Below are 17,161 nucleotides of genomic sequence, written 5' to 3' on the forward strand. Positions count from 1 at the left end.
TCTCAACTCTCTGAATTTGTTTCCTCTGCTGTCAAATGGAGATAACAGCCGCCTCAAAAGGTTGTTGTGAAATGAACAAGAAGCCTGTAAAAAAAGATGTTCACCATCATCCGTCATTAGAAAAATGCAAATCAAAACCATAGTGCCATACCATGGCACCCACTAGGATGGCTGTAATCGAAAAGATAGAAAGTAACAAGTGTTGGCAGAGATGTGGAGAAATTGGAACCCTCATAGGTGGCTGGTGGGAATGTAAAATGGTGCAACTGCTCCATTTGAAAACAATTTGGCAGTTCCCCAAAAGTTAAACATAGACCCAACAATTGTCTCATCAGTGTATGCCCAAGAGAATTGGAAACAGATGTTCACAAAAACTTGCACACAAATATTTATAGCAGCATCATTCATAATAGCCAGATAATGGAAACAACTCAAGTGTCCATCAACTTGATGAATGGATAAGCAAAATGTGCTACATTCATGCAACAGAATATTATTCAGCCATAAAAAAACAATGAAGCATTGGCACATTACAACAGGGATGAACTTTGAAAACGTTGTGCTCAGGGAGACAAAAGCCATAAAAAGCCACAAAAAGTACTGTTCTGTGTTTGTGAAATATCCCTTCTGGATAATCCATACATCCAGAAAATAGATTAGTGGTTACTGGGAGATGGGGGGAGGAGATAATGGGGAGTGACAATATAACAGATACACAGTCTCTTTTAGGGATGATGAAAATGTTCTGAAAGTATATAATTGTAATGGTCACACTACATTGTGCATATACTAAAAGCAACCGAATTGCATTTTTTTTTCTTTGGTCTTTTTAGGGCCCCACCCACAGCATATGGAGGTTCCCTGGCTAGGGGCTGAATCAAAGCTGTAGCCACCAGCCTACACCACAGCCACAGCAATGCCAGATCTGAGCCGCATCTGCGACCTACACCACAGCTCATCACAACACCAGATCCTTAACCCACTGAGCGAGGCCAGGGATCGAACCCAAGTCCTCATGGATGCTAGTCAGCTTCGTTAACCACTGAGCCACAACGGGAACTCCCAAACTGCATATTTTTAAATGATGAATTTTGTTATGCTTATTTGAGTCTTCTAAAAGCTGCTATGAGAGTTGAAAATTGTACATGGAGAGCGTCTCTCCTGGCATGTAGCAGCTTCTCAATAAATAGCTATGATTATTAATAGCACATCCATTTTTCATCCTGCCAACAAACCTCACAGGTACCTAGGCAATTCAACTCATTTTGCCAGTGGAAATCAAGGTTAATTGAAGTAAAGTAACATGTTCAAATTTATATAGCAAGTAAATCACAGCCCCAATTACTATGGGATGAATTCATTTACTCCCTCAGCAAATATTTAAATTATTTAATTCACTTATTCACTCAGCACCTACTCTGTTACCAGGAATGGAAGAATGAATGACTGAAGGGCGTTCCAATCAGCCGGAACCAGTGCCTGGCACAACTGTGTGTCCAATAAATATTTGCCGAAGGTTCAATTCCTTTTCATTACCTCTCTGGGCCTTGAGTGTGAAATGAGGAAAATAAAGCCTCACCCACCTGCCTCCACAGGACCCTCCAATGAAAAAGTTTGAGTAGCTCCTGGGTCACCAAGTTTCTGCTTTGCTGAATGTCAAAAAGTAAAAAGATGGAGTTCCCGTCGTGGCGCAGTGGTTAACGAATCCGACTAGGAATCATGAAGTTGCGGGTTCAGTCCCTACCCTTGCTCAGTGTGTTAACGATCTGGCATTGCCGTGAGCTGTGGTGTAGGGTGCAGACACGGCTCGGATCCCACGTTGCTGTGGCTCTGGCATGGGCCAGTGGCTACAGCTCTGATTCGACCCCTAGCCTGGGAACCTCCATGTGCCGCGGCAGCGGCCCAAGAAACAGCAAAAAGACAAAAAAAAAAAAAAAAAAGTAAAAAGATGAGTTCTGCTCTAGAGATGTCCACTTCCTGAGGAGAGCATCCCAACTTGACCAGACCTGGACAAGGAAAGTTATAATTCAATGTGCCCTGGCTGCTGTGGGGGTCAGGAAGTAATTACAGAAGGAAGCAATGCCTTTCCAGCATTCATCAGCCTCTCTCATGCCTGCTCTGGGCTCAGCACTGGGGGATCGAACACAAAGATGAATCAGATGAACTGCCTCTCCTTAAGGTATATGTTGAATTGTGTCCTCCCTCCCCCCCAAAACTGATATATTAAAGTCCCTAGTATCTCAGAAGGTGACCTTATTTGGAGATAGGGTCTTGCCTAGAGCCATACCACCCTGAATGCACCTGATCTCGTCTGGAGATCGGGCCTTGACAAAGGTAATCAAGTTAAAACAATTAGGGTAGATCCTAATCCAGTATGATCGAGGTCCTTTTTTTCCTTTTTTTTTCTTTCTTTTTCTTTTTAGGGCCACACCTGCAGTATATGGAAGTTTCCAGGCTAGGGGTCAAATCAGAGCTGCAGCTGCTTGGCCTATACCACAGCCACAGCAACACCAGATCTGAGCTGAATCTATGACCTGTGCCGCAGGTTGTGGCAATGCCAGATCCTTAATGCACTGAGCAAGGCCAGGGATCAAACCCAAATCCTCATGGATACTAGTTGGGTTCTTAACCTGCTGAGCCTCAATGGGAACTCCAAGATCCGAGTGTGTGTGTGTGTGTGTGTGTGTGTGTGTGTGTGTGTGTGTGTTTAGGGTCGCACCCACAGCCTATGGAGGTGCCCAGGCTAGGGGTTGAATTGGAGCGGTAGCTGCTGGCCTGTGCCACAGCCACAGCAACACGGGATCTGAGCCTTGTCTGTGACCAACACCACAGCTCACAGCAAGGCCTGATCCTTAACCCACTGAGTGAGGCCAGGGATCACACCTGGGTCTCCATGGATACTCATCAGATTCATTTCTGTTGAGCCACAATGGACACTCCCCGAGGTCCTTTTAAAGGGGGAAATTTAGACATAGACATTTGCACGACACCATGGGAATGTGAAGGCAGAGATGAAGCCAAGGAACACCAAAGATTGGCAGCAAACCAGCAGGAGTGAGGCAAGAGGCCTGGAACAGCCCTCAGAAAGCACCAACCTGCCAACACCTTGATTTCAGACTTCTAGCCTCCAGAACTGTGAGATGATAAATTTCTGTTATCTGTTACTTAAGCCACCCAATTTATGATACTCTGTTACAGCAGCACTAAGAAACTAATACACTTCATGGTGCACAGTCTCGGGGAGGAGAGAAGTCCCCAGAAGGACTCACAGCCCAGGGTGCCCAGGGCTGGGTGGAGCCAGGATGCTGCAGAAGCCGAGAGGCTCAGAAGGACAGAGTGTGAGCACATGCGGTGAAAAGGCAGAAGGGACAGACACACAAGCAAAAGCTTGGGGTGTGAAACAAACAAAACCAGACAGAAAGCCCTGGCAGGTTTTGTTTCAGGAAATAGTGATGAGTCTGATGGGGCTCCCAGGAAAGGAAGTAGGCAGCCTGTGGCCACTCTGAAGATGGTGGCGGGGCACCTGTGTCCAGCCTTTGGGTCTGGGCAGGAGCTGGAGGAGCCAGGGAAGGATCTGTTTGCCCCAGGGCATCGGTCTTCCTAATGGGTCTCTTTAGTCTGGTTTTCACACCCAGACTGAGCTGAGGAGTTGGCACTGTGGGTCCTCTGCCTCTGGAGGTGGCCCAGCAGAGGCAGCTGGAGCCCAGCAGAGGGCGACAGAGAGCCTCAGGCAGCCTGGATCTGGCCCCTGAGCGTCCCAGCCCAAAGCCCCCTGAACTCCACTTAGCCTTGGGGCAGGGCCTCCCGACCTCCAACTGTAGGGAGGGCAGCTCCCTGGCACCCAGAGATCCTGTCCAACATGACTGCTGCCCCCTGGTCTAGAACCGGGGCCTGGACACAGTCCCACTAATCCCGCAACGCCACCAAATTGACCGACTAGTAAAACTACCACTTCCGCTCTGGACTTAGCTGTGTGACCTCGGAGGAGCCATGAGGCTCTCGGTGCATCAGTTTCCTAATAATAAAGTTAAGAGCCAACATTCCTTGCATGCCCCCCATGACCGGGCTCTGCTCCAACCCACTTTACATACAGGATCTCCTGGTCATCCTAAGCACTTAAAACGTGCCAACCTCCAGGAAAACAGAGGATCAAGAGACAGACCCAGTGCTGCTCTCAGGGAGCTGGCAGTCCCTCAGGATGAGGCATCACTGATCCACTTTAAAGATGAAGCAACCGGAGTTCCCGTCACGGCTCTGTGGAAATGAATGACTGGCATCCGCGAGGACGCAGGTTCGATCCCTGGCCTTGCTCAGTGGGTTAAGGATCTGGCTTTGCCGTGAGCTGTGGTGAAGATCGCAGACACGGCTTGGATCACATGTTGCTGTGGCTGTGGCATAGGCCGGCAGCTACAGCTCCAATTAGACCCCCTAGCCTGGGAACCTCCATATGCCGCGGGTGCAGCCCTAAAAATTAAAAAATAAATAAATAAATAATGAGGCAACTGAGGCCCAGGGAAATGATGTCACTGGCTCAAGGTGATACACGCCCCACTAAGTGGCAGTGTCACAATTCAAATCACAGGTCTCCCAGTCCCAGACCAGATACAGCACTTAGCAATGATGATCCAGCTTCCCTGACCCCTGGCAATGACGGTCCAGCTTCCCCGACCCCTGGCGATGATGGTCCAGCGGGAACTCAATTCCCATGTTCCCATGTTCCCTGGGGCTTTGCCAAAAGCAAGGCTCAGCTAGTTCCCAGCTGTGGGCTCTTCATCTGGTCTCTTCATCTCATCTGTTTCCTTATCTGTAGCATGAGAGCATGTGACAGTGTTTCTCTTGCCTTGTGCATCCCGAGTAAGAATAGGCATGTAACCTGTAACGTACCTTTCATTCATTTGTTCGTTCAGTATTTATCGAACCCTCCCTTGGTGCCAGGCTCTGGGCCAGATCATAGCCTTAAGGGGCGCTGGTCTGGGAACAGCATCTCCAGTTCACTGTGCTAAACGCCCTAAGTGACATGTGCCAGAGCACAGCCAGGAAACATCCTGAGGTGGCAGAGTAAGCACCCAGAGGACAGGAGTTAGCGCTGCGACCAGGAGCCTGGAGGGTGTGTCCCACATGGAGGGTTCCGCCACGCATGGCCCCTGTTCCAGCCTGGATTTTCCAAGGGCCTGGCCAGTTCCCTCCCCCAACCAGAAGCCCAGCGTGGGATGGCCCTGGAAGGCTCACCCCCCGTCCTCTAGCAGGATACACACACATCCGGGGGTGCCCCCCACAAGGAGACTTGGCCATCTTCCCATTGCAGGGAAAGCAGCCCATGATGCTCTCGGTTGCTAAGGCAACAGGGCCCTTGTTTTTCCTTCTTCATAAATAAGCTATAAATAGACAAGGCAAACCTGGGCGCCTTCCTTTGCATGAATTAGAGCAGCTGCTCCAGGCACCAGGGCCCTGCCAGGGCACCCAGATGCCAAGGCTTGCTGCACAGGCGACAGAAACACAGCTCCAGGGGGAGGCGACAGCAGCAGGGCAGCGTGGGTTCCTCCTCTCTCTCCAGACCCTCCTGGGGCACATAGAAAATTCTGGGGCCCTGACGAGACTCATAGAATCCCAATCATTGCAAGCGGGGCCTGAGATGGGAGTTTAACTACTTCACCGCCGCAGATGAGATGAGCCCTGAGTCGGCCCGCCCGGCTGATGGGCAGCAGGAATGGGCATCTTCCCTTCTCCCTATCCAGGGCCAGAGCGCCTTGCAAGGAATCAACCTCCCATTATGAAGGGCTTTGTTTGAGATCTTCTTTGCTTTCTGGCACCATGAGAGGTCCCCAGCATGGACTGTAGCCTTTTCTGGGTCCCTCCAGCCTTCCAGGCCACAGAAACAGCCATGCCCCTCTGGGTCCACAGAGGGCTTGAAGGAGGTCCAGGTACAGTCCATGCTTTCATTGATGGCCCCCCTCCAGGGGCACCGGGCCAGTGGCCTTGAACTTAGGAACAGGGCACCAGCCCGCACGGGCACCTCATCACACATCCTGTCATTTTCTCCTTGCATGTGGAAGGATGTCAGTTATTGTACAAAGAGGAAGGAAACCCTGTGTCCTTTTTACAAATTCGCTGAGGAATTTTAGGAGGGAAAAGCACATGGGCCTGCAAGCGTCTGTGCATGTGTGTGTGTGTGTATGGGCGTGCACGCGCGCATGCATGTGTGTGTGTGTGTGTGTGTCTCCCCAGGTTCTCCAGGCCCCTGCAACCCCCTTTTTTTTTTCTTTAATCTGACTCCTTTTCTGGCAGAGGTTGAGTTTGCAAACAGTAAAATGAACAGATTGGAAGGAGACGGTGGGTTTTGATAACTGTGTAATCCGCACGCAGCCACGATACATTTCCACCGAGCCCAGGAAAGATCTCCCATGCTTCCTCCAGTCGATCCCTCCTGAGGCAACCACTTTCTAATCCCTTGGGATTCCAGAACGTCACCCAAAAGAAATCATCCAGGGGCCACACCTCCTTTTCTTCTTTTTAGGGCCACACCCGCGGCATATGGAGGTTCCCAGGCTAGGGGATCAAATCAGAGCTGCACTTGCCGGTCTACACCACAGCCACAGCAACACGGGATCCCAGCTGCATCCGTGATCTACACCACAGCTCATAGCAACACCAGATCCTTAACCCACTGAGCAAGGCCAGGGATCGAACTCACATCCTCAAGGATACAAGGATACAGCAGGTTAGGTTCTTAAACTGTTGGGCCGCAACGGGAACTCCCAACACCTCTTTTCTTTTAACTGCCAAATAAAATGGTGGTGGGAAGCCTGGCAGTGGCACCCAAAAAATACTGGCCCCCCCCCAATAGTTCCGAGGCTTTCCTGGGGAGCGAGGAAGAGGCAGGACACGGATGTCCCTCTGTAGGGTCTCTCTCCAAATCCTTGCTCCCAGGCTGGTGACCAAAAAAGGGGCCCAGACCAGACTCAAGCCCCCACCCAGAAAAAAAATCATCTTCTGTGGCCCAGAAACGATAGCCTAGAAACCCTGCTGGACATGGCAGGAGGCTCTCTACCCAGGAATGAGGCTCAGACATGCAGACAGCCCTGAGCCCTGACTCTGGGACTCCTGGGGGGGTGCTGCGCTCCCATCCATCTGGCAGCAGGAGCAGTGAGCAGCACCAGTGGCCAGTCAACCAGCCAGCCTCCTGCATCTCTGCTGTCAATCTGCCCACTGCCCTGGGTTGTTTACTGGAAGCTGGCCTCCCTGCCAGGGTTCAAAGCCCTGGCCCTGGGCGCGTCCACGGCAGGAAGCAGGCCGGGCGGTAATTGGCAGCACGACTGTGCTCAGCGGCCAGCACGGACCCAGCATCCTCCTCAGCATCGTCTTTGAGTGGCTCCATGCTGACCTTCCAGGCCTGCAGGGACTTCCTGCTGAATGCCGAGCCGGCACCAGCAACAAATTACTCGTTCCCCAAGAAATCTATTAAAAGGTGACAGCAGTTTGGGGGGCCGGGGGGCCCCCAGTACAGGAAGCCTAATGTCTTCTGTTCCCAAGAGCCACCAGCCAACTCCTGTTGAACTCGAAGGGAACCTAGCTAGAACTCAAACTTTTGGGCCGAGGGAAGAATGACTCAGACATAAAAGAGGCTGCCACCCTTGGGGTCCGTCTATGGCTTCATGAAGGGGGAGGAGGTGGAAACTGGAGTCCCTGGACCTCAGATCCAAGCTGCCAATTCCATGCTGTGTGACCTTGCGCAAGCCTCTTGGCCTCTCTGAGCCTTCCACGTCCATAAAGGAGACAGAAGCCCACTCCTTGGGTCGGCAAAAAGTAAATGAAATGCCAGCGCAGAACAGATGCTACACTCTGTGAGTGTTGCTGCATCCGAAGCAGGTTATATTTATCTCATTCTTCAGCCAAGAGAGAAATGAGCTCTGAGTGCCCCCCGTGTGTGCCTATATCCCGAGTAAGGCGGTGGTCGAGCCACAAGATCAGGCGGAGTGGAGCTGCAGCTGGAGGGTCTGGGGGTGGGGACAGACATATAGAGCATGCGGACTTGTACCACCTCCAGCAAGGCTCTGACCAATCACAGAACCAGTGGATGGAACTAACAGGTGAATGTCACATCCCTGGAAGATACGGTAGGCAGAATAAAGACCCCTTACAGATGTTCCCTCCAACATGTGACAGTGACACCTTACATGCAAAAACGGACTCTGCAGATAGATCAAGCTAAGGATCTTTTTTTTTTTTTTTTGTCTTTTTGCCTTTTCTAGGGCCGCACCTGTGGCATATGGAGGTTCCCAGGCTAGAGGTCCAATCGGAGCTGTAACTGTCAGCCACAGCCACAGCCACAGCCACAGCCACGTGGGATCCAAGCCTCGTCTGTGACTTACACCACAGCTCACAGCAATGCCAATCCTTAACCCACTGAGCAAGGCCAGGGATTGAACCTGCAACCTCATGGTTCCTAGTCAGATTTGTTAACAACTGCACCATGACAGGAACTCCCAAGTTAAGGATCTTGAAATGGGAAGGTTAGCCTGATTATCCAGGTGGGCCCAGTGTCATCAGACAGGTTCTTGTGAGGGAGGCAGGAGGCTCAGAGTCCAGGCCTGAGCCAGAGTTGAGGGAAAAGTAGTTGCAATGGACTTAAGTGATATCAAGGCCCACAACTCTGGGACCTATTTGGGCCCAAAGGCCAATGTACTATTTTCACCATAGGATGAACTACTGGACCCACTGACCTTATGATGGGAGGACCAGAAAATACCAGCTCACGAGGGACAGCTCAGATCTCATAAGCACTCGATGTCCCATGGTCACTAGTCTCTATTAGGGTCCAGTTAGGCACCAGCCACAGAAGTCATGGACTTGCTTCTAAACCTAGTTAAAAGAAATAATTCTTGGGAGTTCCCATTGTGGCTCAGCAGGTTACAAACCCAACTAGTATCCATGAGGACACGGGTTCGGTCCCTGGCCTCGCTCAGTCGGTTAAGGATCCAGCGTTGCCATGAGCTTTGGTGTAGGTTGCAGACGCATCTCGGATCCCGAGAGGCTATGGCTGTGGTGTAGACCGTCAGCTGCAGCTCTGATTCGACCCCTAGCCTGGGAACCTCCATATGCCGTTAGTGCGGCCCTAAAAAGAAAAAAACAATTCTTCATAGACACTTTTGATTCATTTAACAAATTGCCCATTTCTTAAGTGACCATAATTTGTTTTTCAGGGCCACACACACAGCATATGGATGTTCTCAGGCTAGGACTTGAATTAGAGCTGTAGCCGCTGGCCACAGCCACGGCCACAGCCACGCAGGATCTGAGCCACATCTGCCACCTGCACCACAGCTCACAGCAACACCAAGTCCTTACCCAGTGAGCAAGGCCAGGGATCAAACCTGCATCCTCATGAATGTTAGTCAGATTCCTTAACCACTGAGCCACGATGGGAACGCCAACCATAATTTTAAATTGAACTAGCTTTTGGAGAATTGGTTTTTAGCAATATCAGTCAATGCTGACTTGAGAGCTGGCTAGTTTAAGGTACAAGAATGGCTTCAAGAACTCTTCCTCATGCTTGGATTTGCTCTCTATGGGCTGGCCTTGCTTTCATTTGACTCCTCTCTAAATTATGGCAGATGGGAGTTCCTGTCGTGGCTCAGTGGTTAACAAATCTGACTGGGAACCATGAGGTTGCGGGTTCAATCCCTGGCCTCGCTCAGTGGGTTAAGGATCCGGCATTGCCGTGAGCTGTGGTGTAGGTCATAGAGGCAGCTCGGATCCTGCGTTGCTGTGGCTCCGGCGTAGGCCGGAGGTTGCAGCTCTAATTCAACCCCTAGCCTGGGAACCTCCATATGCCGTGGGTGTAGCCCTAGAAAAGACAAAAAGACTAAATAAATAAATAAATAAAAAATAAATTGTGGCAGAGATGGCCACCATTCCTCGGATGTGGCTGCCGTCTCTGGAAGAGCATGACTTTCCCAGTAATTGGCTACCTGAGTCATGTGCCCATCCTAGAATGACTCTCCTCGGCCAGGCGTGTGGAACACCCCGAGTGGATAAGCCTGACCTATATGCCCATGTATGGGAGGCAGAACTCTAAAGACGCCCCCTCCTGATTCCTGTTGTTGCTTATTCAACCACTCACCTAAGCACTATGTGATGATTGATTTTATGTGTCACCTTGGTTGGGCCATAGTACCCACATGCTTGGTAAAATATTATTCTGGATGAGATTAACATTTTTTTTTTTTACGGCCACACCTGTGGCATATGGAGGTTCCCGGGCTAGGGGTGAAATTGGAGCTGCAGCTGCCAGCCTATACCACAGCCATGGCAACAGGAGATTCAAGCCACATTTGCCACCTGTGCCACAGTTTGTAGCAAGGCCAGATCCTTAACCCACTGAGTGAGGCCAGGGGTCAAACCTGTATCTTTATAGATACTACATCAGGTTCTTAACCCACTGAGCCAACAATAGGAACTCCAAGAGATTAAAATTTAAATTGGTGGACTCTGAGTGAAGCAGATTTCCCTCTGTAATATGGGTGGGCCTCATCCAATCAGGTGAAGGCCTTAATGGAGCAGAAGACTGACCTTCCCAGGACAAGAAGGAATTTCACCAGCAGACTGACTTTGGACTTGAACTACAACTCTTTCCTGGGTTTCCAGTCTGCTGGCCTTCCCTGCAGATATCAGATTTACCAAGCCTCTACAAACATGTGAACCACTTTAAAAATTTTTTAGTGAATCTTTAAAATCTGTTCCCCTATGCCATCATTAACAAGTCAACAAACCACAAATACTGGAGAGGAGCGGAGAAAAGGGAACCTCCCTCATTGTTGATGGGAATGTAAATTGGTACAACCACTACGGAAAACAGTATGGAAGTACCTCAGAAAACTAAATATAGAACTACCATATGATCCAGGAATCCCACTCCTGGGCATATATCCAGAAAAAAACTTGCATCGAAAAAGATACATGCACCCCTCTGTTCATTGCAGCACTATTCACAATAGCCAAGATGTGGAAACAACCTAAATATCCATCGACAGATGAATGGATTAAGAAGATGTGGTGCATATATACAATGGAATACTATTCAGCCATAAAAAAGGACAAACTAATGTCCTTTGCAGCAACATGGATGGAACAAGAGACTCTCATACTAAGTGAAGTCACTCCACCTTCAGAGGACAAACACCATATGGTATCACCTATATGCTGAGTCTAAAACAAGGCACAAATGACCTATCTACAGAACAGAAACAGATCATGGACATGGAAGGGAGACGTGTTTGCTGGAGGGGAGAGGGGGGAGGAGGAGCTGATGGAGAGTTTGGGATTGGTGGATATCAACTGTTACATTTAGAACGGATGGGGGATGGGGACCTGCTATGCAGCACAAGGATCTGTATCCAGTCTCTTGGGTAAGAACCTGATAGAAAATGGCAAAAAAAAAAAAAAAAAAGGGTGACTGGGTCACTTTACTGTACAATGGAAGGAACATTATAAATCAACTGCACTTTAATTAAAAAAAAAAAGTCCCAGAGTTCCCGTCTTGGCACAGTGGTTAACAAATCCAACTAGGAACTACGAGGTTGCGGGTTCAACCCCTGGCCTTGCTCAGTGGGTTGGGGATCCGGCGTTGCCGTGAGCTGTGGTGTAGGTCACAGACGTGGCTTGGATCCCGCGTTGCTGTGGCTCTGGTGTAGGCCGGTGGCTACAGCTCCGATTGGACCCCTAGCCTGGGAACCTCCATATGCCATAAGAGCGGCCCTAGGAAAGGCAAAAAAACAAACAAACAAAAAATCTCCCTCTCACCTTGATATATGGAATTTGTAGATGTAATTCAGGTTACTAATCAGCTGACTTTAAAATAAAGTTAGACTGGATTATCAAGATGGACCAACATAATCAAACGAGCCCCTAAAACAGAAGAGGAAGACAGAAGAAGAAGACAAAGAAATGAGGCAGAAAGGAAAGATGGAGAGACATGAAGCAGGAGAGGGATTTACCTGCCTTGCTGGAGGAGGCCACAGGAGAAGCATGAGAGGGAATGCAAGCAGCCTATAGGACACAGACTAGCCCCTGAATGGCAGCCTGCAAGGAAATGGGGGACTCGGGAGCAGAATCTGGCCAACAGCCTGACTGGGCTTACAAGCAATTTACCCTCAGCACCACCAGAAAGGTAGGCAGCCTTGTCAACACCTTACTTTCAACCTCATGAGACCCAGAGCAGAGAAACCCATTGAGCCAGCCTGGACTTCTGATCTACAGAATTGTGAGATAATTGATTCGTGTGGTGGCAAGCTGCTACATTTGTGCTCATTTGCTATGACTAATAGAAAACAAATGCACATACACCCCGCCCCCGAAGCAAGAGGGAGAGCCAGCCCCTCCCAACACCACAGGGACGAATCTGGGAAGGCAGGCTCCCCTAAGGAACATCAGGTGCTGGTCCCAGAAGGAGCAGGAGAGGGGGCCTGGGCAGAGCTGACCACAGCGTCCAAGCTGAAAATTGATTCTCCATTGCCCAGCACGCAGTCACCACCAGGGTCAGGGTCCCACCCCAAGTTTCAGGCCCAATTAGGTGAGGGGTCTTAGCCCCTCTGCTTGTGCCCATGGCCACAGCCCCCTCTGACAGGATGGTAGTTGTTTGTGGGTTTTGCTCCAGGAATTTCTCCAGCTCTTCCTCCACTCTTGCCTCCCTTTTGGGGGCTTCTTCAGTTTTCACCCCACTACTCAGGTGTCCAGAAAACTCCCCTGAACCTGGTCAGCCCCCTGGGTCAAACTTGGCATTCAGTCCACAAAAACCCCCAGCAATTATGGACCAGACTCCCTGAAGGGAGGACCAGGAGGAAGAGCAGGTGGGTATTAACACACGTAGTCCTTGTCACAGCGCCACCTGGTGGGCAAAACGGCCCTCTTTCTCAGAAGAAAGGCAGCAAATCTTTGTCTAAGGTCAGCACACCCTCCCAGTTACAAGGGACAGAACCCCAACTCAACCTGGCTTGAGAAAAGGAAGCATGTGCTGATCCGCCCAACCTGGAGGTGGAGGGGTGGCGCCCTTCTGCTCAAGGACTCGGCGAGGTCCCCCTCTCCCCCCGTCTCTCTGTCCCTACATCTCTTGCTGCCTCTGCCTCTTTTTCTCTCCCCCTCGCTCTCTCTGGTTCTCTCCACTCTGTCTCCTATCCCATGAGTGTCCTCCTCTCGGGTGGCTTTATTCCCTCTCACTGCGTATGGACAGGACAGAAAATGTAGCCTGTGACAGAGACAGAAGGCCAGTTTTATTTGAGGCAGCAAAGTGCCCAGGTGACAAACGAGCTTTCTCAAACTCCTGTGCAAACGGTGGCATGTAAATAGAAATATTATATAGTAATTCTGGGAAGGTTCCCTAAGTGGGGGGAAGGAGGCAAGCTGACTCAGATGGAAAGAGCATCTCTTCTGCTCTCTCCATTTTCTGCCTTTCTTTTGCCTAAAATGCAATGGCCGGAGCTCTGGCAGCCATTTTGGGCCATGAGGTGAGGCTGAATGCCAGCACCAGTTATATGAGCCTTGGACTGGCCACCATCAGACTTCCTTTATGTGCCAAAAAATAAATAAATATGCAAATTAAACTCATTCTTGGTTGGAGTTTTTTGTTATATGCAGCCAAACAACCCCATGACATGTGACCACAACACCTCCCAGGAGCCCTGCTCTTCTCACTCACAAGGCATCTAGTGAGCTTCAAATGGCACAGCTAGGGTCACACACACATCATGAAAGGAATGGCCAAACCATACCCCAGGCCTCCTCTTCACGTGCTTGGTGTTGCTCATCTGTTTGCTTTTGAGGAGAGACAGCCAGAGGGGAATCACACAAATGGTGCAGAGGAGAATTCTCCACAGGAAAAGGGTGTGCTGGACACCCAGGAAGTGAGCGGAGAACCCGTTTGCCTGACTCCCAGGCTGGGCACTCCCCACCTACTCTGCAATATTTCACTCTTAACAGGAGGCCTTCCCTACCTGTCCTCTCGGATGCAAGATGGTGCAGCCTCTCTCAAGAAAGTCCACCTGGGAGTTCCCATCATGGCGCAGTGGAAACGAACCTGACTAGGAACCATGAGGTTGTGGGTTCGATCCCTGGCCTCGCTCAGTGGGTTAAGGATCTGGTGTGGCCGTGAGCTGTGGTGTAGGTCACAGATGTGGCTCGGATCTGGCGTTGCTGTGGCTGTGGCGTAGGCCGGTGGCTACAGCTCTGATTGGATGCCTAGCCTGGGAACCTCTGTTTGCCATGGGTACGGCCCTAGAAAAGGCGAAAAGACAAAAAAAAAAAAAAAAAAAAAGGAAAAGAAAAGTCTATCTGGAGGCCACAGTGTGTGGGGTCCCAAGGACACCAGGGTGGAGGGCTCCAAGGTCAACTTCAGGGAACATGTCTCAAGTCAGCCCTGCCAGGTCCTTGTGGGAAACCAGTGTGAGTGCCAGAGGCAGACAGAGCCCAGGTCAAAGCCCATCCTGGCTGCTCCAGCTGTGGGGCCTTGGGAGAGTGGCTCTGCCTCTCTGAGCCACCATGCTAATGGCCCCATTTTTGTCTCCAGGCCTGTCTTCACTCCCTCCCTCCCAGCCCTGCACACATCTAGAATCCCCTCTTCTTCCTCTTCCTTTATCTCCCCATCCACCTCCAAAAGGCCCACCTCAACAGCTCCTGCCACACCCAGCCGGAGACTTAGCCTGGGACATGCTGGCCCCGCTTCCTTGATGCCAGGATGCTCTCATGTGGCCTAAGAAACAATGCCACTTTCAGATTTTCCAAATCCCCCAACAAATGCAAACAACACAAAACCAACTACCTCCACCCAATTCAGAGCCCGGCCCCTGCAGGACAGACCACCCCCGCCCCCCACCCCGACTTGGGAAGGGGCGGGGTCACAGGTGGGCAGCACCCACCCCTGTTCCCACTCAGGGACGGGGAGGGAGCCGTGTCCCAAAGTCCTTGTTCTTCATCCCAGCTCCAGACTGCCCAGGACACTCTGCTGTCTCCTAAGGGTGCAGGCAAATGAAAATGAGCCCCTGAGGTGGCAGGGCGCAGAGACTGAGCCGGGCAAAGAAATAAATATTCATTTAAAAACTACTGTCATCATTTTCATTTTTTTCAGTTAAACATTTATATTTTCTTCCTTTGCTTTCTTTTTACAGCCATACCCATGGCATAGGGAAGGTCCCAGGCTAGGGGTCGAATCAGAGCTGCAGCTGCCAGCCTACACCACAGCCACAGCCACAGCCGGATCTGAGCCACGTCTTCAACCTATACCACAGTTCACGGCAATGCCAGATCCTCAACCCATTGAGCGAGGCCAGGGATTGAACCTGCGGCTCGGATCCCACATTGCTGTGGCTCTGGCGTAGGCTGGCGGCTACAGCTCCGATTCGACCCCTAGCCTGGGAACCTCCATATGCTGCGGGAGCGGCCCTAGAAAAGGCAAAAAGACAGAAAATAAATAAATAAATAAATAAAATAAAGAAGAATAAAGAAACAAACAAAAGTGATTCCTTACTTTGTCATTTGGAGGCAGCTGGGTTGCTGCACTGTCCCTGTGGCCGCAGACACCTTCCTCGTGCTGACACTGTCCTTGGCGGTGCTGCACGTGGGTGGGGACCGGCTGGGAGTCACACCTGTCTGGCACCCAGCACAGGGCCTGGTGGGGAGCAGGGCTCAGTGCATCTGTGGGGAACAGGGAAGGAAGTAGGGAGACCCCCCACTTCCTTGTGAAAAGAGGGACATAGCCAATCGTGGGGGACCCACAGAACATCTCACTGTGCCTGGCCAGCCGGGGGGTCGGGGGAGTGGGGGGAGGCAGCCACTGACACTAAGCTGAGTCTTGAAGCATGGCTAGGAACTTTCTAGAATGTGCAGACATCCTCCAGGCAGAGAAACAAAGGGAAGGCAGGCTATGTGCAAAGGCGTGGAGCCGTAAGAGAAGCCGCCCACTGGGCCTTTGTGGGAAGCCCAGGACAGCCCTGGCAGAGGGTTTTGGAGAAGAGAGGGGATAGGAGAGGCTGAGGACCTGGGAAAGGACTTCCTGAGCTGGCACGTTATCCTCTTGATTTCAGGGGACGCACGCTCCCCGAGCCTTGAGCTGAACCAGGTTAGAAGGCGGAGACCCCAGTCCAAGCACCGGAGCGGGCAGCAGGCCCGGGATCCCAGCCCCTGCCTGGGCCCCCAGCAGCTACACCTCCTCTGCCACTTGCTCCAGCCTGGATGTTTTTCTCTGCGCTTGATGAAGTTAAAATAAGCCCTCTCTGGGGTGACTCGCAGGCGTTCAAATTGGATTGGCACACAGACGTCGAGCAGTTGGTGGCAGGAGCCAGGGGAATCGGAGAGCAGGTTTTCGCTGGAGGGGACGTGAGCTTTATTTCCCTCTTGGTTGCTGACAAGGAAGCAGCTGTCCTTCCCTGATTATTTTTACCTCGAGTCACAGCCGCTGATGCCGAGCCTCCCCAGCGCCCGCCCGCCTGCCAGGGCCAGGTGAAGCGCCCGAGCCCGGGCCCAGCTCTGCCGCGAGCCTCGAGCTCCACCTACTGCCGCCTCCACGCGGGACCGAGAACCAGCCCCCTGCCTCGGGTCTAGACCCTTCCACGCCGCCTCGGTGGGGTCACTGCCTGGAGGAGAGAGAGCCAGAGCAGCCTTGAGGAATATTTGAGAGGAAAAAATTTTATAACCAGTTCCCCTCCGCTAACACGCTAGCTCTTTTTGTCTTTCCTCTGATTTTTAGTTTGAAGGGACTAAACCTTGATACCAGTTGACTATTAACGAAGCATTTCCAAAGCCGTCCTTCTAGCCTGGCAAAGCCCGACACGTGGACATCATTAACTCCATCTTACCGCTGAGGAAACTGAGGCTGGGGAGGGGGGGAGTGGCTTGCCTGAAATCACACAGAGATAGGATGTGAACCCCAGTTCAAATCTTGTACAGCATCCATTGTCTTTTCAAGTCTTTGTCCACGTATCAGTTAGCAATGCTGTCAGCAACGACTAATGACCACGATGCTTTAAAAGAAATGCAGGTTTATTTTCCTTGTATATAAAAGACTGGCAGCAGGTGGTTTTTAAATTGGGAGGCAGCACAATGATGTCAAGGACCCAGGGTCTTTCAATCTTGTGGCTCCATCATCCCAGCTAGGTTGCCTTTTGACATGCTTGCT

This window comes from Sus scrofa, chromosome 1, assembly GCF_000003025.6.
Source record: "Sus scrofa isolate TJ Tabasco breed Duroc chromosome 1, Sscrofa11.1, whole genome shotgun sequence".
NCBI lineage: Eukaryota > Metazoa > Chordata > Mammalia > Artiodactyla > Suidae > Sus > Sus scrofa.